This window comes from Balaenoptera ricei, chromosome 15 (genome assembly GCF_028023285.1).
Source record: "Balaenoptera ricei isolate mBalRic1 chromosome 15, mBalRic1.hap2, whole genome shotgun sequence".
Taxonomy (NCBI): Eukaryota; Metazoa; Chordata; class Mammalia; order Artiodactyla; family Balaenopteridae; genus Balaenoptera; species Balaenoptera ricei.
This window is the reverse complement of record NC_082653.1, coordinates 35921308-35945523: the sequence shown is the minus strand read 5'-3', so window position 1 is coordinate 35945523 and position 24216 is coordinate 35921308.

Genomic DNA, 24216 nt, shown 5'->3' with positions numbered 1-24216 from the left:
AAGAGTTTGAGAAGGATAGGTGTTAGCTCTTCTCTAAATGTTTGATAGAGTTCACCTGTGAAGCCGTCTGGTCCTGGGCTTTTGTTTGTTGGAAGATTTTTAATCACAGTTTCAATTTCAGTGCTTGTGATTGGTCTGTTCATATTTTCTATTTCTTCCTGGTTCAGTCTCGGCAGTTTGTGCATTTCTAAGAATCTGTCCATTTCTTCCAGGTTGTCCATTTTATTGGCATAGAGTTGCTTGTAGTAATCTCTCATGATCGTTTGTATTTCTGCAGTGTCAGTGGTTACTTCTCCCTTTTCATTTCTAATTCTATTGATTTGAGTCTTCTCCCTTTTTCTCTCGATGAGTCTGGCTAATGGTTTATCAATTTTGTTTGTCTTCTCAAAGAACCAGCTTTTAGTTTTATTGATCTTTGCTATTGTTTCCTTCATTTCTTTTTCATTTATTTCTGATCTGATCTTTATGATTTCTTTCCTTCTGCTAACTTTGGGGTATTTTTGTTCTTCTTTCTCTAATTGCTTTAGGTGCAAGGTTAGGTTGTTTATTCGAGATGTTTCCTGTTTCTTGAGGTAGGCTTGTATTGCTATAAACTTCCCTCTTAGAACTGCTTTTGCTGCATCCCATAGGTTTTGGGTCGTCGTGTCTCCATTGTCATTTGTTTCTAAGTATTTTTTGATTTCCCCTTTGATTTCTTCAGTGATCACTTCGTTATTAAGTAGTGTATTGTGTAGCCTCCATGTGTTTGTATTTTTTACAGATCTTTTCCTGTAATTGATATCTAGTCTCATAGCATTGTGGTCAGAAAAAATACTTGATACAATTTCAATTTTCTTAAATTTACCAAGGCTTGATTTGTGACCCAAGATATGATCTATCCTGGAGAATGTTCCATGAGCACTTGAGAAAAATGTGTATTCTGTTGTTTTTGGGTGGAATGTCCTATAAATATCAATTAAGTCCATCTTGTTTAGTGTATCATTTAAAGCTTGTGTTTCCTTATTTATTTTCATTTTGGATGATCTGTCCATTGGTGAAAGTGGGGTGTTAAAGTCCCCTACTATGATTGTGTTACTGTCGATTTCCCCTTTTATGGCTGTTAGTATTTGCCTTATGTATTGAGGTGCTCCTATGTTGGGTGCATAAATATTTACAATTGTTGTACCTTCTTCTTGGATCAATCCCTTGATCATTATATAGTTTCCTTCTTTGTCTCTTGTAATAGTCTTTATTTTAAAGTCTATTTTGTCTGATATGATAATTGCTACTCCAGCTTTCTTTTGATTTCCATTTGCATGGAATATCTTTTTCCATCCCCTCACTTTCAGTCTGTATGTGTCCCTAGGACTGAAGTGGGTCTCTTGTAGACAGCATATATATGGGTCTTGTTTTTGTATCCATTCAGCCAGTCTGTGTCTTTCGATGGGAGCATTTAATCCATTTACATTTAAGGTAATTATCGATATGTATGTTCCTATTCCCATGTTCTTAAATGTTTTGGGTTTGTTATTGTAGGTGTTTTCCTTCTCTTGTGTTTCTTGTCTAGAGGAGTTCCTTTAGCATTTGTTGTAAAGCTGGTTTGGTGGTGCTGAACTCTCTCAGCTTTTGCTTGTCTGTAAAGGTTTTAATTTCTCCATCAAATCTGAATGAGATCCTTGCTGGGTAGAGTAATCTTGGTTGTAGGTTTTTCTCCTTCATCACTTTTAGTATATCCTGCCACTCCCTTCTGGCTTGCAGAGTTTCTGCTGAAAGATCAGCTGTTTACCTTATGGGAATTCCCTTGTGTGCTATTTGTTGTTTTTCCCTTATGCTTTTAATATGTTTTCTTTATATTTAATTTTTGATAGTTTGATTAATATGTGTCTTGGCGTGTTTCTCCTTGGCTTTGTCCTGTATGGGACTCTCTGTGCTTTCAGGACTTGATTAACTATTTCCTTTCCCATATTAGGGAAGTTTTTAACTATAATCTCTTCAAATATTTTCTCAGTCCCTTTCTTTTTCTCTTCTTCTTCTGGGACCCCTATAATTCGAATGTTGGTGCGTTTAATGTTGTCCCAGAGGTCTCTGAGACTGTCCTCAGTTCTTTTCATTCTTTTTTCTTTATCCTGCTCTGCAGTAGTTATTTCCATTATTTTATCTTCCAGGCCACTTATCCGTTCTTCTGCCTCAATTATTCTGCTATTGATCCCGTCTAGAGTATTTTTAATTTCATTTATCATGTTTTTCATCATTTCTTGGTTCCTCTTTAGTTCTTCTACGTCCTTGTTAAATGTTTCTTGCATTTTGTCTATTCTATTTCCAAGATTTTGGATCTTCTTTACTATCATTATTCTGAATTCTTTTTCAGGTAGACTGCCTATTTCCTCTTCATTTGTTAGGTCTGGTTTGTTTTGACCCTGCTCCTTCATCTGCTGTGTGTTTTTCTGTTTTCTCATTTTGCTTATCTTACTGTGTTTGGGGTCTCCTTTTCACAGGCTGCAGGTTCGTAGTTCCCATTGTTTTTGGTATCTGTCCCCAGTGGCTAAGGTTGGTTCAGTGGGTTGTGTAGGCTTCCTGGTGGAGGGGACTAGTGCCTGTGTTCTGGTGGATGAGGCTGGATCTTGTCTTTCTGGTGGGCACGTCCACGTCTGGTGGTGTGTTTTGGGGTGTCTGTGGCCTTATTATGATTTTAGGCAGCCTCTCTGCTAATGGATGGGGCTGTGTTCCTGTCTTGCTAGTTGTTTGGCATAGGATGTCCAGCACTGTAGCTTGCTGGTCGTTGAGTGAAGCTGGGTCTTGATGTTAAGATGGAGATCTCTGAGAGACTTTTGCCATTTGGTATTACGTGGAGCTGAGAGGTCTCTTGTGAACCAGTGTCCTGAAGTTGGCTCTCCCACCTCAGAGGCACAGCCCTGATGCCAGGCTGGAGCACCAAGAGCCTTTCATCCACATGGCTCAGAATAAAAGGGAGAAAAAATAGAAAGAAAGAAAGAAAGAGGATAAACTAAAATAAAATAAAATAAAGCTATTATAATAAATAAGAAAAAAATTATTAAGAAAAAATTTATTAAGAAAAAAATATTTTTTAATTTTTTAAATTAAATTTATTAATTTTTTATAATAAAAAATAAGAAAAAAATTAAGAAAAGTTTATTAAGTAAAAAATTTTAATATTTTAAAATAAAAAATATGAAAATGCTGATAGCTACGGCTCACGCCCGTCTCTGGAGCTCATTTGGACAGCGCTCTGAATCCCCTCTCCTTGTGCACCATGAAACAAAGAGGCAAGAAAAAGTCTCTTGCCTCTTTGGCAGCTGCAGACTTTTTCCCGGACTCCCTCCCAGCTAGTTGTGGTGGGCTAACCCCTTCAGGCTGTGTTCACTCAGCCAACCCCAGTCCTCTCCCTGTGATCCAACAGAAGCCCAAGCCTCAGCTACCAGCCCCCACCCGCCCCGGCGGGTGAGCAGACAAGCCTCTCGGGCTGGTGAGTGCTGCTCGGTGCCGAGCCTCTGTGCGGGAATCTCTCCGCTTTGCCCTCCACACCCCTGTGGCTGCGCTCTCCTCCGTGGCTCTGAAGCTTCTGCCCTCTGCCACCCGCAGTCTCCGCCCACGAAGGGGCTTCCTAATGTGTGGAAACCTTTCCTCCTTCACAGCTCCCTCCCACTGGTGCAGGTCCCATCCCTATTCTTTTTTCTCTGTTATTTCTTTTTTCTTTTGCCATACCCAAGTACGTGGGGATTTTCTTGCCTTTTGGGAGGTCTGACGTCTTCTGCCAGCATTCAGTGGGTGTTCTGTAGGAGCAGTTCCACGTGTAGATGTATTTCTAATGTATCTGTGGGAAGGAAGGTGATCTCCACGTCTTACTCTTCCGTCATCTTGCCCAGACCCTGGTAATTCTATTTTCAGTTTTTTAAGGAACCTCCACACTGTTCTACATAGTGGCCATATCAATTTACATTCCCACCACCAGTGCAAGAGGGTTCCCTTTTCTTCACACCCTCTCCAGCATTTTTTGTTTGTAGATTTTCTGATGATGCCCATTCTGACTGGTGTGAAGTGATACCTCATTGTAGTTTTGATTTGCGTTTCTCTAATAATTAGTGATGTTGAACAAATTTTCATGTGCCTCTTGGCTATATGAATGTCTTCTTTTGAGAAATGTCTATTTGGGTCTTCTGCCTATTTTGTGATTAAATTGTTTTGTTTTTTTTAATATTGAGTTGCATGAGCTGTTTATACATTTTGGAGATTAATCCCTTGTCTGTTTATTCATTTGCAAATATTTTCTCCCATTCTGAGGGTTGTCTTTTTGTCTTGTTTATAGTTTCCTTTTCTGTGAAAAACCTTTTCAGTTTCATTAGGTCCCATTTATTTATTTTTGTTTTTATTTCCATTACTCTAGGAGGTGTGTCAAAAAAGATTTTTCTGTTATTTATGTCAAAGAGTGCTCTTCCTATGTTTTCCTCTAAGAGTTTTATAGTGTCTGGTCTTACATTTAGGTCTTTAATCCATTTTGAGTCTATTTTTAACGTATGGTGTTAGGGAGTGTTCTAATTCCATTCTTTTACATATAGCTGTCCAGTTTTCCCAGCACCACTTTTGAAGAGAATGTATTTTCTCCATTGTATATCCTTGCCTCCTTTGTCATAGATTAGTTGACCATAGATGCGTGGGCTTATTTCTGGGCTTTCTATCCTGTTCCATTGATCTATATTTCAGTTTTTGTGCCAGTACCATATTGTCTTGATGACTGTAGCTTTGTAGTATAGTCTGAAGTCAGGGAGTCTCATTCCTCCAGTTCCGTTTTTCTTTCTCAAGATTGCTTTGGCTATTCAGGGTCTTTTGTGTCTGTATACAAATTTTATGATTTTTGTTCTAGTTCTGTGAAAAATGCCATTGGTAGTTTGATAGGGATTGCATTGAATCTGTGGATTGCTTTGGATAGTATAGTCATTTTCACCATATTGATTCTTCCAGTCCAAGAATATGGTCTATCTCTCCGTCTGTTTGTGACATCTTTGATTTCTTTCATCAGTGTCTTATAGTTTTCTGAGTACAGTTATTTTACCTCCTTAGGTAGGTTTATTCCTAGGTATTTTATTATTTTGGTTGCAACCGTGAATGCGATTGTTTCCTTAATTTCTCTTTCTAATCTTTCGTTGTTAGTGTATAGGAATGAAAGAGACTTCTGTACATTAATTTTGTATCCTGCAACTTTACCATATTCATTGATTAGCTCTAGTAATTTTCTGGTGGCATCTTTAGGATTCTCTATGTCATGATATTAGATATCATGATATCTGCAAACAGTGACAGTTTTACTTCTTCTTTTCCAATTTGTATTCCTTTTATTTCTTTTTCTTCTCTGATTGCCATGGCTAGGACTTCCAAAACTATGTTGAATAATAGTGGCGAGAGTGGACATCCTTGTCTTGTTCCTGATCTTAGAGGAAATTGCTTTCAGTTTTTCACCATTGAGAATGATGTTTACTGTGGGTTTGCCATATATGGCCTTTATTATGTTGAGGTAGGTTCCCTGTATGCACACTTCCTGGAGAGTTTTTATCATAAATCAGTGTTGAATTTTGTCAGAAGCTTTTCTGCATCTATTGAGATGATCATATGGTTTTTATTATTCAATTTGTTAATATGGTGCATCACATTGATTTGCATATATTGAAGAATCCTTGCATCCCTGGGATAAATCCTGCCTGATCATGATGTATGATCCTTTTAATGTATTGTTGGATTCTGTTAGCTATTATTTTGTTGAGAATTGTTACATCTATATTCATCAGTGATATTAGTCTGTAATTTTCTTTTCTTGTAGTATCTTTGTCTGGTTTTGGTGTCAGGGTGATGGTAGCCTCATAGAATCAATTTGGGAGGGGTCCCCCCTCTGCAGTATTTTGGAAAAGTTTGAGAAGGATGGGTGTTATCTCTTCTCTAAATGTTTGATAGAATTCACCTGTGAAGCCATCTGGTCCTGGACTTTTGTTTGCTGGAAGATTTTTAATCACAGTCTCAATTTTGGTGCTTGTGATTGGTCTGTTTATATTTTCTATTTCTTCCTGGTTCAGTCTCGGAAGGTTGTGCTTTTCTAAGAATTTGCCCATTTTATTGGCATAGAGTTGCTTGTAGCAGTCTCTTATGATGCTTTGTATTTCTGCTGTGTCTGTTGTAACGTCTCCTTTTTCTGATTTTATTGATTTGAGTCCTCTCCCTCTTTTTCTTGCTGAGTCTAGCTAAACGTTTGTCAATTTTGTGTATCTTCTCAAAAAACTAGCTTTTAGTTTCATTGATCTTTGCTATTGTTTTCTTTGTTTCTATTTCATTCATTTCTGTCCTGATATTTATGATTTCTTTCCTTCTACTAACTTTCAGTTTTGTTTGTTCTTCTTTCTCTATTCCTTTAGGTGTAAGGTTAAGTTGTTTATTTGAGATTTTTCTTGTTTCTTGAGGTAGGATTATATTGCTATAAACGTCTCTCTTAGAACTGCTTTTGCTGCATCGCATAAGCTTGGGATAGTTGTGTATTAGTTGTCACTTATCTCTAGGTATTTTTTGATTTCCTCTTTGATTTCTTCAGTGATCTCTTGGTTATTTAGTAATGTACTGTTTAGCCTCCATATGTTTGTGTTTTTTATGTTCTTTTCCCTGTTATTGATTTCTAATCACATAGTGTTGTGGTCGGAATAGATGATATGATTTCAATTTTCTTAAATTTACCGAGGTTTTATTTGTGACCCAAGATATGATCTATCCTGGAGAATGTTCCATGTGCACTTGAGAAGAAAGTTTAATCTGCTGTTTTCAGATGGAATGTCCTATAAATATATTTAAATCTATCTGATCTATTGTGTCATTTAAAGCTTGTGTTTCCTTATTAAATTTCTCTCTGGATGATCTGTCCATTGTTTTAAGTGAGGTGTTAAAGTCCCCCACTATTACTGTGTTACTGTCTATTTCCTCTTTTATAGCTGTTAGCATTTGCCTTATGTATTGAGGTGCTCCTATTCTGGGTGCATATATATTTAAAATTGTTATATCTTCTTCTTGGATTGATCCCTTGATCATTATTTAGTGTCCTTCTTTGTCTCTTGCTATAGTCTTTACTTTAAGGTCTATTTGGTCTGATATGAGTATTGCTACACCAGCTTTCTTTTGATTTCCATTTGCATGGAATATCTTTTTCCACCCCCTCATTTTCAGTCTGTATGTGTCCCTAGGTCTGAAGTTGGTCTCTTGTAGGCAGCGTATATACAGCACTTGTTTTTGAATCCATTCAGTGAGCCTGTGTCTTTTGGTTGGAGCATTTAATCCATTCACATTTAATCCATTCACATTTAAGGTAATTATCGATATGTATGTTCCTATTACCATTTTATTAATTGTTTTGGGTTTGTTTTTGTAGGTCCTTTTCTTCTCTTGTGTTTCCCACTTAGTACTTGTTCCTTTAGCATTTGTTGTAGAGCTGGTTTTGTGGTGCTGAATTCTCTTAGCTTTTGCTTATCTGTAAAGCTTTTGATTTCTCCTTTGAATTTGAATGAGATCCTTGCCGGGTAGAGTAATCTTTGTTGTAGGTTCTTCCCTTCCATCACTTTAAATATATCATCGTGCCACTCCCTTCTGGCTTGTAGACTTCTGCTGAGAAATCAGCTGTTAACCTTATGGGAGTTCGTTGTATTTTATTTGTCATTTTTCCCTTGTTGCTTTTAATAATTTTTCTTTGTCTTTAATTTTTGTCACTTTGATTACTATGTGTCTCGGCGTGTTTTTCCTTGGGTTTATCCTGCCTGGGACTCACTGCACTTCTTGGACTTGGCTGACTATTTCCTTTCCCATGTTAGGGAAGTTTTCAACTATAATCTCTTCAAATATTTTTTTGGGTCCTTTCTCTCTCTCTTCTCTTTCTCGGACCCCTATAATGCAAATGTTGGTGCATTGAATGCTGTCCCAGAGGTCTCTTAGGCTGTCTTCATTTCTTTTCATTCTTTTTTCTTTATTCTGTTCTGAGGCAGTGAATTCCACCATTTTGTCTTCCATGTCACTTATCCGTTCTCCTGCATTAGTTATTCTGCTATTGATTCCTTCTAGTGTGGTTTTCATTTCAGTTAATGTACTGTTCATTTCTGTTTGTTTTTTCTTTAATTCTTCTAGGGGTTTGTTCTTTCATTCTTCTAGGTGTTTATAAACATTTCTTGCATCTTCTCGATCTTTGCCTCCATTTTTTTCCCAAGGTCCTGGATCATCTTCACTATCATTATTTTAAATTCTTCTTCTGGAAGGTTGCCTATCTCCACTTCATTTAATTGTTTTTCTGAGGTGTTATCTTGTTCCTTCATCTGGTATATAGACCTCTGTCTTTTCATTTTGTCTGTCTTCCTGTGAATGTGGTTTTTGTTCCACAGGCTGCAGGACTGTAGTTCTTCTTGCTTCTGCTGTCTGCTCTTTGATTGATGAGGCTCTCACTTGCTTTTAGAATGACTTCCAGACTCTGTTTCTTCATTAGCCACATTTAAGAACCATAACATAGAGACCAAATTGCTTTTGCTCTTTGCTCTAGGATCTTTCATAGACAGGGACAATTCATGCAAGGTCCTAGTGTGTGTATATGTTGAGAGTATGTTGTAGACATGATTTTCTCTTACTTGTAAACACACTGTGTTTCTTAAAGACAAGGACATTCTCAGATATAAGCACAGTGCATGCAATTAACAAAATCTGAGAAATCAACATATGCATAATAATATTATCTAATGCTCTCACTCCCCCATGTTATTTTTCTGGCCCAGGATCCAACACATGATCCTATGCTGTCATGTTTCTCTAGTGATAGTTCATCTGGAATTATTCCAGGTCCTGCCTGTTCTGCCATGACCCCAACATCCCTAGAGAGTACAGGACAGTCATCTTGCAATGTGCCCTCAATTCAAGCACATTGAGGGCTGTGCATTCCTACCAGAAATCCACAGAAGCAATTCTGAGTCTCTCTCATATCTGAAGAATGGGTTTTGAAATTAGAAACTGCAAGTTTCAGGCAATGTGACCTGGGGAAAATTATATAACTTCCTTGAACTTCAGTTTCTTCATTTGTAAAATAGGAATATTAATATGAACCTCACCATGTTGCTAGGAAATTATATAGTATGGTAAATTAGTTAAAGTAATGTCTGGCATATATAACACTTCAACAAATGTTAGTAGTCATTGCATCTATCTTAGAAGATGGACATAAGTAAGACTTCAGAAATCATGGTTGATATCCAGGTTTCCTAATACCTCATCAAGAAAGCAGCAGAACCCTTGTGATTTGTTATTATCTTTGGCAAAATATTTAGCAGAAGGAAGGGATGGCTGCAGTTACTGTTTCATGAGAGGTTTAGGATTAACTGAATCATTCAGTTCCGCATACTAACCCTGTCCATGACAACTCATGGAAACTTGTGCTTCAAGTCATAATCCAATGATAAAATTAATGTAAAATTCACTTGCCACCCAGCCTGGGTATGCCTATCTTGGATGAAAGGAAAGTGGGAGGATTTGGGGGTATAATTATTTGAGGGACCAGCTGAAAGACAAGAGATACCTGTCCAACCACATTTGTCTCATGCAATGGAACTTTTTATTTTTTTAAGTGATGAATTGTCACCTGAACTAAGAAGAGGTCATCTTGGTCTAAACTTTCTGAGTTTTCTTTTTTTTTTCTTCTTTTAATTATAGTACATTATTTTTTAGTGCAGTTTTAGATTGACAGGAGAATTGAGCAGAAGGTACAGGGATTTCCCATATAAGCCCTGCCCCTATATATGCACAGCTTCCTCCAATATCAAAATCCTCCACATGAGTGGTAGTTTGCTACAATTGGTGAATCTACATTCACCTCATTATCACCCAACACCTCATTATCACACAACATCAATAGTTCATCAATAGTTCACATTAGGGTTCACTCCTTGTGTTTCACATTCTATGGATTTTGAGAAATGTGTGATGACATGTGTCTACCATTATGGTAGCATACAGAGTAGTTTCACTGCCCTAAAAATTCTCTGTGCTCTGTCTATTCATCTCTCTCTCCCACCAACACCTGGCAACCACGGATGCTTTTATTGTCTCTATAGTTTTAACTTTTACAGAATTGTACAGTATTTAGTCTTTTCAAATTGACTTCTTGAACATAGTAGTATATTTTTTAGGGTTCCTCCCTGTTTTTTCATGGCTTGATAGCTCTTTTTCTTTTTTTAGCACTGAATAATAATTCATTATCTGGGTGTACTACAGTTTATTTATCTATTCACTTACTGAAGGACATCTTGTTTGCTTCCATGTTTTGAAAATTATGAATAACACTGCTATAAACGTCCGTGGGCAAGCCTTTGTGTGGACATAAGTTTCTACTCATTTGGGCAAATAAATACCAAGGAGTGCATTTGCTGAACTGTAGATTAAGAGTATTTTAGTTTCGTAAGAAACTGCGAAATTGTCTTCCAAAGTGGCTGTACCAATAAATAAACCAAAAAAAAAAAAAAAAAAACCAAAAAACCAAAACACACACACAAAGTGGCTGTGCCATTCTGCATTCCCACCAACAATGAAGGAGTTTCTGTTACTCTACATCTTCCTCCCACATCCTCCTCAGCATTTGGCTTTGCCACTGTTTTGGATTTTAGCTATTCTAATAGGTCTTTTACCAGTTAAAAAATAATGTTACTAGGTTTATTACTGCTGAATATTAAGAGTTCTTTGGACACTTTAGATAACAGTCCTTTATCAGATGTGCTTTTTCTAAATATATTTTCCCAGTATGTGGCTTGTCTTCTCATTCTCTTGGCAGTGTATTTTGAAAAGTAAAACTTTTAAATTTTACTGAAGTTCAGCTTATCCATTCTTTTTTTTCATGAATCATGGCTTTGGTGTTGTATCTAAAAGTTATCACCATACACAAGGACATCTAGATTTTCCCCTATGTTATCTTCTAGGAGATTTGTAGTTTTGCATTTTGCATTAAAATCTGTGATACATTTGAGCTGTTTGTGTGTGTGTGTGTGTGTGTGTGTGTGTGTGTGAAGGGTTTAGGTCTGTGTCTGGATTCATTATTTTTTTTTTCTTTATGTAGGTGTCCAGTTGTTCCCTTACCATTTGTTGAAAGGTTATGATTTCTGCATGGAGATGCCTTTACTCCTTTGTCAAAGATCTAGTCGACTATAATTATGTGGATCTATTCCTGGGCTCTCCATTCTTTTCTTTTGATCTATTTGTATAGTCTTTCACCACACTGTCCTGATTACTGTAGCTTTACAGTAATTCTTGAAGTTGAGTAGTTTCAGTCCTCTGACTTTGTTCTGCTCCTTCAATATTATATTAGTTATTCTAGGCCTTTGCCTCTCCATATAAACTTTAGATTCAGTTTGTTGATATTCACAAAATTACTAGGTGGGATTTTGATGGAATTCATTGAATCTATAGATCAAGTTTGGAAGAACTGACATTTTGACAAATTGAGTCTTTCTATCCATGAACATGGAATATCTATTTATTTAGTTCTTTTTAGTAAGATTTCTTTCATTAGAGTTTTGTAGTTTTCCTTATATAAATATTATACATAATTTTAGATTTACACCTAAGTATTTCATTGATAATATAAATATTATATTTTTAATTTCAAATTATAGTTGTTCATTGCAAATATATAGGAAAGTAATTGACATATATATTAACCTTATATCCTGCAATCTTACTATAATTGCTTCCAGGAGTAATTTTTTTTTTTTTTTTGTCAATTCTGTCTGATTTCTTTCATAGACAATCATATTATCTATGAACAACAACAGTTTCATTTCTTCTTTCTTAATCAGTATACCTTTTATTTATTTTTCTTAACTTCCAGTGAGATATTGAAAAGGAGTGGTTAAAGCCAGTTGATATCTCAAACTTGTGTTTTCTTTACTATTGCCCATTTTTGAAAAGGCTTGCAGTTAATAAAGAAATTTTCATATTAAGAAGTAATTTTTTTTAAATGTCTTTTTTTAAAATTAATTTATTTAATTTATTTATTTTTGGCTGTGTTGAGTCTTTGTTGCTGCATGTGGGCTTTCTCTAGTTGAGGCGAGGGGGGCTACTCTTCATTGTTGTGCACGGGCATCTCATTGTGGTGGCTTCTCTTGTTGCGGAGCACAGGCTCTAGGCACGCGGGCTTCAGTAGTTGCAGCACGCGGGCTCAGTAGTTGTGGCTCACAGGCTTAGTTGCTCCGTGGCATGTGGGATCTTCCCGGACCAGGGCTTGAACCCATGTCCCCTGCATTGGCAGGCAGATTCTCAACCACTGCACCACCAGGGAGGCCCCTAAAATGTCTTTCTTGTTACTACCTAATTTCTGTTTTCCTTTTCAGGAATATTTCTTGAAATCACTGTCATGGCCACTATCATCTCTTCTTTGATCCTCTTTTTCCCAGTCCCTTGATACTGTTCTTGTCTAGGTCACTGTAACCTTCATCTTGTCAAATCCCATGGCCATTTTTCTTTCATCTCCTTCATCTCTCAGCAGCACTTGATCCAGTGGATCACTCTCTCTTTTCTGATTCATTCTCATTGTCTGTGAATAAGTAGCAGATCTTGCAATTCCAATACTTCAAGATCAATGAGAGCAAAGTTTTGAACAGTTTTTATTTCTACAATGTAGACTGATGCCTGGCATACATATGCTCAATTTTCCAGAGTACAATTGCAAAAATTATTATATAATCTGCTTACTCAACATCATTTCACATGGTAGATCACTGCCATAATTTTGATGGGAAAGTCTGAGATCACAAGTAGCTTACCCATGAGATGAGAGGAAAGCTAATATTTACTGGGTGTCTGGTATTGTTCAAGGTGCTCTACATGAATTAGGCCATTGGATTCTTACTCATGAAAGACTTAAAGGTGAGGAAGGAGGTTCAGATAAGTTTAGAAATGTTCACAAGACTACATAGTCTGTAAATGGCCGGGATCATATTTGAATATACCTCTGAATGACTTCTATGCCTCAGTACTTTCAAATAGGAGAAAGAACAAGGGTCCAGATCTATTAGCAATCTGTTCAGGGTCATTCTTTTGGAACGGGTTAGGAGATTTTCACTGTTAACTGCCAGTGCCTTGATCTTGGATTTCCCAGAACTGTGAGAAATAAATTTATTTGTTTATAAGCCACCCAGCCCATGGTATTCTATTATAAATGCCTGAATTAAGACACAATGTTAATGGCATTAATTCTTGCAATCTATGAACACAGGTTGTCTTTCCATTTTTAATGTCACCAGTTTTTGATAATTAGAAAATTTAAGTCCAGGTAAATGATTGGTGGAATTGAATGTGTTCAGGGTTCTTCATGATGTTGTGTGATTTTGGTTATGTGTTTAGCCTTCCTCAGTCTCAATTTTGAAATCCTAAAAAATTCTGTAAAGATTACTCTTTGTTTAGACCTACAAGTCTGGAGGTTGGTGACTGGGATCTCCACAAGTTTTAACTCTAAATTTTTTATTTTATTGATGTGTGAGAAAAGGGTGGAAAAAAGGAGCTTTCTTTATTCTTCCTTTCTACTACTCCGCTTTTATATCTAAGAAGTGTGGTTATGTCTGTTATTGTGTATTGAGAAGGCAGTAATTAGTTTCTTACACTGCCTCAAATTTGTGTTTCTAGGAGATATTAAATGTGAGAGAGATAGAGGGAGCCAAATTTCATACTTATGAGCAGCCCAAGTATTGTAACTACAACCATTACTGCTACTAAAACTACAATTACTAGAAAAATCTCATTGAAAACCTATTATGTCCTAGTGCCATGCTACGAGTTTTAAATGCAACGACCCATTATATCCTCACAGCAACCATATTGAACAGGTATTATTATTACTACCTCCATTTTTTAAAATAAATTTATTTATTTTTATTTATTTATTTTTGGCTGCGTTGGGTCTTTATTGCTGCGTGCAGGGTTTCTCTAGTTGCGGTGAGCGGGGGTTACTCTTTGTTGCAGTGTGCAGTCTTCTCCTTGTGGTGGCTTCTCTTGTTGCAGAGCACAGGCTCTAGGTGTGCAGGCTTCAGTAGTTGTGGCACACGGGCTCAGTAGTTGTGGCTCACAGGCTCTAGAGCACAGGCTCAGTAGTTGTGGAGCACAGGCTTAATTGCTCTGTGGCACGTGGAATCTTCCTGGACCAGGGCTTGAACCCATGTCCCCTGCACTGGCAGGCAGATTCTCAACCACTGCATCACCAGGGAAGCCTATACCTCCATTTTAAAGATAAGAAAATTAAGGCATTGAGAGATTAAATAACTTGTCCAAATTTAGGCAGCATTAACATCCTGAGCTAAGTCTCCAGCCAAAGTTTATGTACAATAGTCTAAATCCTCTGTATATGCCCCTTAAGGGCATGCATGATCACTTTGGTTGAGTGGAGACATTCCTGCAGGTTGTTACACAGCATCTTGAGGGGCTGTTGAAAGAAACAATGCCCCTTTGCACTTTTATGGCTTGTGGGATCTTAGTTCCGCCACCAGGGATTGAATCCGGGCCCTCAGCAGTGAAAGCATGGAGTCCTAACCACTGGACTACCAAGGAATTCCCCCCTTTACACTTTTAGTCTTGTAGTTTTGCTCATTTGAAACAGTCTCCCTCCTCTTTAAACATTCATGCCAATTCATCTTCTAATGCCTAACTGTCTTTTTTCCCTCTGGGGAATTCTTTATTTTCTCTCAACCATGATTATATTCCTGCTCTCTGACCTTCTGCAGACCTGAGAACTTGAAGGGATTTATGCGAGCACTTCTCTGAACCTCCTCATTTTTCACATTGAGAAACTGAAGCCCAGTGGTGTTAACTCATGGAACTGAAGACTGACTGGTGCCCAAGGCTGGAGTTTCCAACAAAGTTCTCTATACATTGTATATTATATTGTCCTTAACTGAGAAAATGTGATGTTTGATCATATGCTGTCTTCTCTTATTTTATGAATGTGGGGCCTTCTTCTCCAAGTAGGCTGCAATGACCATGATGTCAGGAACTTCCCCATATATGCCATAGTATCCCATTATTATTAGATAATATGTTGTCAGCATATGCTTGTAGAATTAAATCTTGTGTCCAAGAAGAGGTTATCACAATTACAAAGAGAATGGGTTTTAGTATATCCTAATTTGCTGAATGCAAGTATGGATCTCTCAACCAAGCCTAGGAGAGTTTGGTTGAGCACTGTATATAGGCAATGTACTGTGCTCATGACTGATATTCTGTATATTCATGTGCCCTAGCGTAGAGAATTATTCACAATTGGGTTCCAATTCTCAGGCAATTAATAAAAATTATTTTTGCTACAAGTTATTAGATATACAGTTAGGACAATGCTTGTTAGATGAAATTTTTAGATGAGTAGATTGTGTGATACGATGAAAAGAGGAATGTCAATCTCTGTAAGTAAGAGGTAAGAGGAATAAAATAGAGTCAAGTTATGAATGACTTTTTATTGAAATATACTGGAATGTTGTCTTGTGTTAATGGGTGCTTTTGTAGACTAAGATTGGTATGACTGTCCTGCAATTGTGATTAAATTATGCTTGTTGCTTGCTTATTTGTACAGTCTTTGGTCTTTTAATCCCTTTGAGCTTGTTGTCCAAAGAATCAATATTTAAAAAGATGCTATAGTTACCAAAAGGATGACAGCATTGTTGTAACTACTGGTTTATCAGTGAAGGGGTGTGAAAAATATAAATAAATTTCTTTAATTCAGTCTTGACTAGAATGTCAAATGTAACTGCAAGAAATCCATCAACCTCATTCAATATTTTAATAAGAAAATCTGAAATAATGGATGTCAAAACTTGAACTTTGAGTAATCTGGTGGGCCTGTCAATCAAGGAACCCCACCTGCCCTGGCCAAGGGGGAGAAGGGCCAATGACAGCCTCTCCTTGGACTCTCGAGCAGAATGGCAAAACGACCTAAAACAGCTGGAAACAATTCACCCAGAAGTAGAAACTCTCTATTTCATTGTGTTGGAGAATTAAGGAAAGTTTAGCAACTAGTCATTTTCTTGGTACCATAACATTAAAGTTAGATAGATCTTCACTAAGTATGTATCTAGTCAACACAAAGTTGTGTTTCTGAATTTATTTACTAAAAAGGGCAAAAACAATTTTGTTAATATTGAGATTTTTTATAATACAATAGTTTAAAGGATTATTAACTTCTAAAACTGATATTAGGATATGTTTGTTTGAGCAAACCATATTTGTCAGAATGTTAATTGTAAACTTTATGTTTACTCCCTTAAAGTTGCAAATTCTAACTGGGATGTAGACTTTCCACACCAAGCTTGGTAATAATTAGGTGCCTAGGACAACCTTGTCCATCTCTCATTCCTTCCTAAAATTAGAACTATATCTAAAGGCATATAACTCTGTGTGAGTCAATTTTATAAATAAAACTTGTGTCTCCAATTGATTTGAAATCAGGGTAGAGTTACAATTTGTTATGACAGTAGGATTAAAAATTCACTTGATTTTGTCTAAAGGTAATAATCTATTCACAAAGAAAGTTATAAGAATAGCCAACTATTGGGAGTTCCCAAGATGACAGAGTAGGAAGACTCTGGGTTCAACTACTCCTATGCTCACACCAAAATTACAACAATTTACAGATAAATTATTGATGAGAGAGACTGGAACCTACAAGAAAAGACCTTCTACAGCTAAAGATATAAAGAAGAAACTACAACGAGATGGGTAGGAGCGTGGAGTTGCATTAGAGTCAAGACTCATATCCCTGTGTGAGTGACCCACAAGGGAGAGAATAACTACAATTGCAGAGGTTCTCCCCAAGGAGCAAGAGGTCTGAGCCCCACATTGGGTAGCCCGGGGGTCTTGCGCTGGGACGAGAAGCATCCAAACATTTAGCTTTGGAGGAAAATGGGGTTTACTTTCAGGAGCCCCAGAGGCTGTGGGAAATAGAGACTCTAATCTTAAAAGGCACACATGAAATCTCTAGGACCCAGAGAAGAAGCAGTAAATTGAAAGGATCTTGGGTCAGACCCACCTGCTGATCTTAGAGAGTCTCCTGAACGGGCAGGAGGCAAGTGGAGCTCACCCTGGGAACATAGACGCTGGTGGCAGCCATTTTGGGGAGCTCATTCTAACACCTGGACGCTGGTGCTGGGAAGCGTGATTTTGGAACTTTCCCTCTAGCTTATTAGCTCGAGACCCAGACCCATCCCCACCCACCAGCATGTAGGGAACCTGTACTGGGATGCCTCAGACCAGGCAACTAGCCAGGCAGGGACACAGTCCCACACACCAGGGTGCAGTCATTAGACCTAGGACTCCAAGGCCCTGCAGCCAGAGACCCTGGGGCCTGACTCCATCCACCAGTTGGCAGGCTCCAGCCCCAGGACAACCTGGGCCCTGGCCCAGGAATCTTCATATTAAATTAATTCTTCCGATAATTATGAAGCTCTATTATGTTTGGAAACCATCAGTTTTCACAAAAGTGTTTGTGAGATTAAAAGGAAACAATTTATACAAGAGAAGTTCAGCTAAGTGGTGATGAAGCCAGAATGAAACAACTCCCTCGATCTTCACAGATGGGGCATGCAGCTGCGCTTCCATACTTTCTGGTACCTCAGTTGCAGTATTTTTACAAAAGTGGATCTAACTATGCTTTCTCTTTTTTAATTCTCCTTTTCTTTTGACTGGGTGTACATTGATTGACCAAGACTTCTCTATTCCACTTCAGCAGTCTTTCTCTAATCTGCTCTCTCTTCTCCATTCCCACTGATGTGCTTTCAGTTCAGTCTCCAGTTACTTCCCATTTTCCATCTGGATTATTAGAATATGGCCCATAAACCTGTATCTGAAGCCCTTGGACCCAGATGTAGTTCAGAGATTTTTGGTATTTTTTAAACATGATCCATATGCCATATATTAGTGGGGCTTGAGTCAATACTCCATATTCAAACACATTAATATTTCTACAGTGAAACTGAGTGGGGGTATTATAAAAAGCTTCTTGTCAGTTTAGGTCAGTTTTGCCATCAATGAGTTGCCAAAACCTTTGGGATTTTGGAATTTCAAGAAAGAGATAGTTTCATAAATAAACTTACCTCTCGCCTCCAATTCCTCTTTCTGTTTTAAAAATGTGTTATATACTGAATTGTCTTCCATTTGCAAAACCACTATGCTGAGCACTCCAGGAGATGCAAAGAAGAGAAAAACAAAATGTCTGCCTTCAGAGATGCTTGTTTCTCTTAGGAAAAATTAGGCATGAAGAGAAATATCATATGGGACCAAATGAAAGAAGGGTATGAAGGGACGAGGTTGTCATAGCACAGACTGAATAAAAGTCTATGAGGCATCAGGGTTTGATTTGGAGGACTGTCACGGTGTAAAGGGACTGCTGACAAATCCCTTTTTTAGGATCTCAGTGTTTTGAGTGACCTACATAGATTTGAGGAGCAGGCTGTTGAGATGGTTCATTTAAAAATCTTCTATCACCTCTATGGATGATGATAGATTTTCTCACAGAATCTCATTACTCCCTGTATCACTTACCTGTTTTCTTTATTAGTCCTTATGTTAGCTGTGTTTATTACATGTTGTTGCATAACAGAGAACAGAACTTCAGTGTCATTCAAAAATTTGAGTTTATTGCTTACTTATCTGCAACCATCAGGGGGTTGGTTGGGTGACCTTGCTGAACTGTGATGGACTTGCATGTCTGGGGTTGCCTTGTTGTCAGCTGATTTAGGCTGCTTTGGCTGGGGCTACAGTGGCTGCTGGAACCACTTGGCTGTGTTTCACGTGCCTTCACCCCCCAGCAAGCTATCGCAAGGCACTTTCTCATGGCAATAGCAGAGGCATAATAAAGCAAGCCCCAACAAGCAAGCGCATTTCAGCTTTTGTTGTGTCACACCTGTTAACATCCTATTGGCCTAAGCAAGTCATATGGCTGAGCCAAAGTCAAGGGACAGAACAAGTTACCCCATCCCCACATGGGGGGCCAGCAAAAGTATATGGCAAAAGATGTGGATGCAAAAAGGGGTGAAGAATTGAGATAATTTTTGCAATCTTCTATACTTCTCTTTTCCAGACTTCCTGTTTTAACCTTTATGAAACAGAATGATATCCTCTGTCCTAGTAACCTTGAATTATTTCCTCTTCGTTTACACACACTATGATTGTCCATAATGGTCCCTATGCTTAAGATGTCCTTTTCCCTCTCTCCATTAATCCTTTAAAGTCTAGCTGAAATGTGCATGAAGCTTTCCCTGCGAGTGGTAGGCATTTCTGTGCAATGCCCTCTGCTAAACAACAAATAAGAGGTAGGGTCAGTGTCTGTTTCATCTCAGTATAACCCACTCTGATTTGGACCAATAGAATCTTGAAAAGAGCGTGGCCAATTTTATGAATAAAAATCTCTGCCAAGAGGTTCACCATTGAAAAGAAAGGTAATAGAAATGTGAACTGGATGGGAAATATTTTTCACTTGTTTTATGATTAAAAAAAAAAAAAAAAGAAAATCAGCAAATCATCCAAAGAGAACAAATTTGAATCTTTAGTTAGGACTTGGATTATAACCCATTTGGAATTAGGTATAAAAGTGGGAAAATCAGCTATTTTGAAGTCACTGTGACCTGTGTTCAAATCCTCATATTTTCATTTTATTCTTTGTGCAAACTTAGGCAGATTATGGACTTTCTAAGGATTCATTATCCTCATCCTTTCATAATGTATTGTGAAATTTAAATGAGGCATACAAATTATGTGAGGCAACTGGCACATTTAGGCATTCAGAAATGTCAATTTACAATTCGTTTTCTACCTTCAAAGGAAAAGAAGCAAAATAGTATAAAACAACATAATTTAATCTTTCCTTAAGAAATTTTCATTCATTTTTGAATTAGTATCATTCAATATCATTCTTTTTTGAATTACTTGCCTATTCTAACATTCCTCTAATAACAGATCACTGGTGTGCCTTGTGGCACACACACAGGGAAAAGCAAGGCTCCTTGACCTCTGGACACCAGTGAAAATGTTGGTCAGCTTATGTGACATCCTTTGTCTGATGTGTCTGTCTCACTGCTCAGGTGGTTGGCAAAACATAACCTGCAAACCCTCTGCAAAGTTTTTGTGACATCTGGAAATATGCTGATGTTTGATGTCCTGAGTCTATTCATCAAAGACCTTGTGGAGAAAACCACTTGTCTGTACTATCATCTGCATAGAATTTAAATACACAGCACTCAGGCCAAAATAATCTGGCAGATTCAGGAGCAAGAAAGAATGATGGTGGCTCCAAAGTGACCCTAAATCCACCCTGTACATTGTTCTGACATTGCTCACCTACTCAGAGGTTTGCTGCTACTCTTCTAGAGGTTCAAAACAACCCTCTAATGGCTCTTTGAAAGTGATTTATAGGCAGTAGAGGAATATCACAATACCAGTTCTGTGGTCAAAGAGTAGTGAATTGTTAACCTTAGTACTTTGAGTTTTGGTTTGTCAATTATGTAAAGAAGCTACCAACAGTGTGCTTGCCCCTTGAATATTAAACACCTGGCAACCTGTCACATCTAGTGGAGCTGAGATCTTGCTTTTGATTTTAAAAGCAGCATCATAGTTGAGTTTCCACTTAAGTGACTTTCAGCTGCATTTGTATTGCCTGAAGTTGAATAAAAACATGTTTCACCAGGTGTTTTCCAAGTAAGGTTGCTCAGAATTCTGCCAGAGGAGTTGGGAACAGATTTGTTAATATGTGAAATCATGACAGGGCTCACCAACCTCTAAAACAAATAACAAAAATAGAAAGACATGGTAAGTCTATAATAAACCAATTCTGTATATTTTTATGAGAACATGTTAAACCTCTATCCAAGGTTTTACAGAAGCAAAGACATACTAACTTAACTAAACCATACCAAATAATGGAAGACCAGGAAACAAGTACTTATTATTCTAGGAGAACTTTTACTTTATTCTAGAATAAAAATAACATGGAGCACCTTCTTGCATGGGTTCATGCATGAGGCTGATTGATAAAGTGGAAGAAATTGTTAGGAGGCTTGACTCCTAGTTCTCTGAGATAGAGATCACCCGGCATCCCATTCATTAATGATGCTCTCATGATGGACAGTTGTGGAAGTGAGGGAAAAGAAGCAGGTTGGGGCAGAGGGAGAGTGCAATATCTGTGGAACATGGGCATGTTAGGGTTAGTTTGACCTTTTAGAGTTGACCAAGTTAGGATGAAGGGGCTACATCTCTATACTCCCTTTTTGATCAGTCTTTGGATGTAGGCTACCCTGGAAGGAGGCACAGTCTTGGATAAGGTAGTTTCTTCAACTGAGGCAGTCCCCAAAGAGGACAGTTAACAGTGGAGGCTGTCTTCTTGAATCACTCCCAGCTAATGGAAGTATAAGTCCTTCATTCCTCAAGGCAGATTTGGCTATCACAGGGTCCACCACACCACCTCAGCACTTAATTTTTTTTCATACTACTTTATTTTCTAATCCATAAGGTTTATTTTTGTCACCTCCTATCTCAAAGCATCGAACAATGATAGAAGGTGCTAGATTCGTAATGTTTGCTTTTCTTTTTCTTTTTACAAAATGACAGTGATTCAACCTTATTACTTCATACTGAGTGTTCATGTACTCACTGAATTCAGTAAATACACAAGGGATTGGGAGCACTTTGGTGAGCAAAACAAAGTCCCTGTCCTGAAGGAGCTTACAAAATCATTTGTGACTAATCCACCCAAGTGTGATTATTATTCTTTGCTTCCTAGGGGTTGACACTTGGTCAGTACAATTTAATAGTAGGCTAATGATTAGTCAATCATTAAATACCTTGCTTTTCTGTCTTCTACACTTTCTCAAGGGCATCTCTGTGTGAAAGGTCACCTTCACAGTTCAGGAAATTTACAAGACAGCTTTAGGTTTCACTGCCTGCTTGTGCCAGGCCTCAAGGTCACCCAGAGGTGAATGGCTGAGGTCTTATACTTTCTCAAGGTTTTCCTTGGCTTGCACAGAGCCCTGTGCATGAGAGAGGCCTTTTGGAGCCCCAGGAAAATGTTGGAATTTTTCAAGGTTCCTTCCAGGACCTCCTTTTACATTTTTGTCTGGGATCTAGCTTTCTCTAACTCAAATCACAGCCTTAGGCATCTGCAATGTTGCTGGGAAATTGCTATTATTTATACCAAACCCCTGAAGATAAGGCTTTTTTGGCTGAGCTGAACTCCCAGTCAAATCAAATAACCACAAAACTTGGAAATGGAGATTCTTCTAGGGAGCTACCAGATTGGACAAAATATTGACCTGAATACGAGGCTTCTAACAGAGCTCTAAATGATGTCAGTCTTCTCCAGCTCTGAGGCTGCTGGCTTTTCATGACTACAGTGCCACTGAGCTGGTCAAGTAGAGTGTAGATGGAATAGCCTCAAGTTAAATGCCATAAAATCCACTGTCTTGAGCATTCCCTGGCTGTCCAGTGCTTAGGGCTCTGCGCTCTCACTTCCAAGGGCCCAGATTCGATCCCTGGTCGGGGAACTAAAATCCCACAAGGCACATGGTGTGAGGAAAAGAAAAAAATCCACTGTCTTACCGAGATATGGAAGTCATTTCTCTTGGACAAGCAATTTTCCGTTTGTTCATTGGTTTTGGTTAGTTTCAAGAGTTCTGAAATCATTGGTTTTAATTGTTTTGCAGTATTTTCATTGTTTTTGTGTGAGAGCAGGTTCTTCGACATCCTTACTACACATTCCATAAACCTATTCCTAGGTTCTTAAACTTCATGATGATGTGTGTGGTGTAGTCTTTTTATTTAATTACCCTTTATTGTCCTGGGCTTTTCCAATTAAGAAATGCATGTTTTTTAACTCTGGTAATCCTTCACATATGATTTGTTAAATAATTTCTTCCCCTATCTAGTCCCATTTTTTCCATCTGAAATGCCTACTTCCCATATTAATTATCCAAGCCTCATTATTTTTCTCATATTTTTTCTGTTCTTTTTTTCTATTTTCTGTTCTGTTCGATTCTTTGTTCTATTTTATCTGTTTCCTTGATATTATCTTTCTCAATCTATTTTGAATTTTTTTATTTTGGTGGTTATATTCTTAATTTCTAACAGTTGTTTCTACTCCATTATTTCTTGTTTTGCAAATATAATAATTATTTTTCACTGTTGCACACTAATTAACATTTCTTATGAAGTTTTGTTTAGTATTTTCTAGAGATTCCTTTTTTTTTCTGTTTGTTTTTGTCTGTTTTTATGTTGGAAGCATATTACACTGTCTGGTGATCCTTGGTTGTCTATGTCATGTTAAGAGTGAGGCACTAAAACTTACTGGCTTTGGTGGGACTTTTGGGTGGGATTTATATTAGGATGGTTATTTGGCTTGTGAGCAGAACATTTAATTATTTAATTGAAGACTCATATATGCAAGTATGCAAGCAGCATTTCTTTAAAATTGGGGCCACTCAGTTTCTTCAGAGAAGTACCTTTTTACTGCTTGCACAGGATCTGGAAGTCTATTCTCTGGCAAGTCTTATATAGACTATTAGTTAATAAACTTTATTTTTCAACCCTGCATCTTGCCTCTTCTGCTTTAACCATCATATTTGGTGCATCTGAATGCCATGCTTTCTAGGTTTCTTCAGGGTAAAAGATCCCTACTATTTTCCCCATCTCCTTCACAGTGACCTTAGGCTGCATTTTTCTGTATTTGTTAACTCAGTTTCCATCTTTCATCTGCTTTCTCCCTTGCCAAACTTGTTGAAATCTTTCACATGCTAATGCAGACTCTCTCCTCCCCATTCTCTTTGTCTTTGATTTATAGAATTTTATACCTTATTCTTATTTTGGTGGGACCTTAAAAGAAGTCCCACTAAAAAGAAGAGGAAATAAATAATCTGTAAAAAATATTTGAAAAAGAGGAAATAAAGAATCTTTACATGGAAGTCTTCTACGATTGAATTTATAAACAAATCTTTTGGACCTTTTTTCGTATTAGACTCATCATTAGCAATTATTAATTTCAGCATATAAGCAACTTTTGAATTTGAGTATGAGGAATATTTCACAAAGTAATTTGTTATATTAATGAAGTTTTGAAATTAAATTGTTAATTAAGTTATACCATATAAAGTGCACAAATCATAAGTTCAATTAATATTTACATATGCATGCAGTCACTTTACCACCTAGAATAAG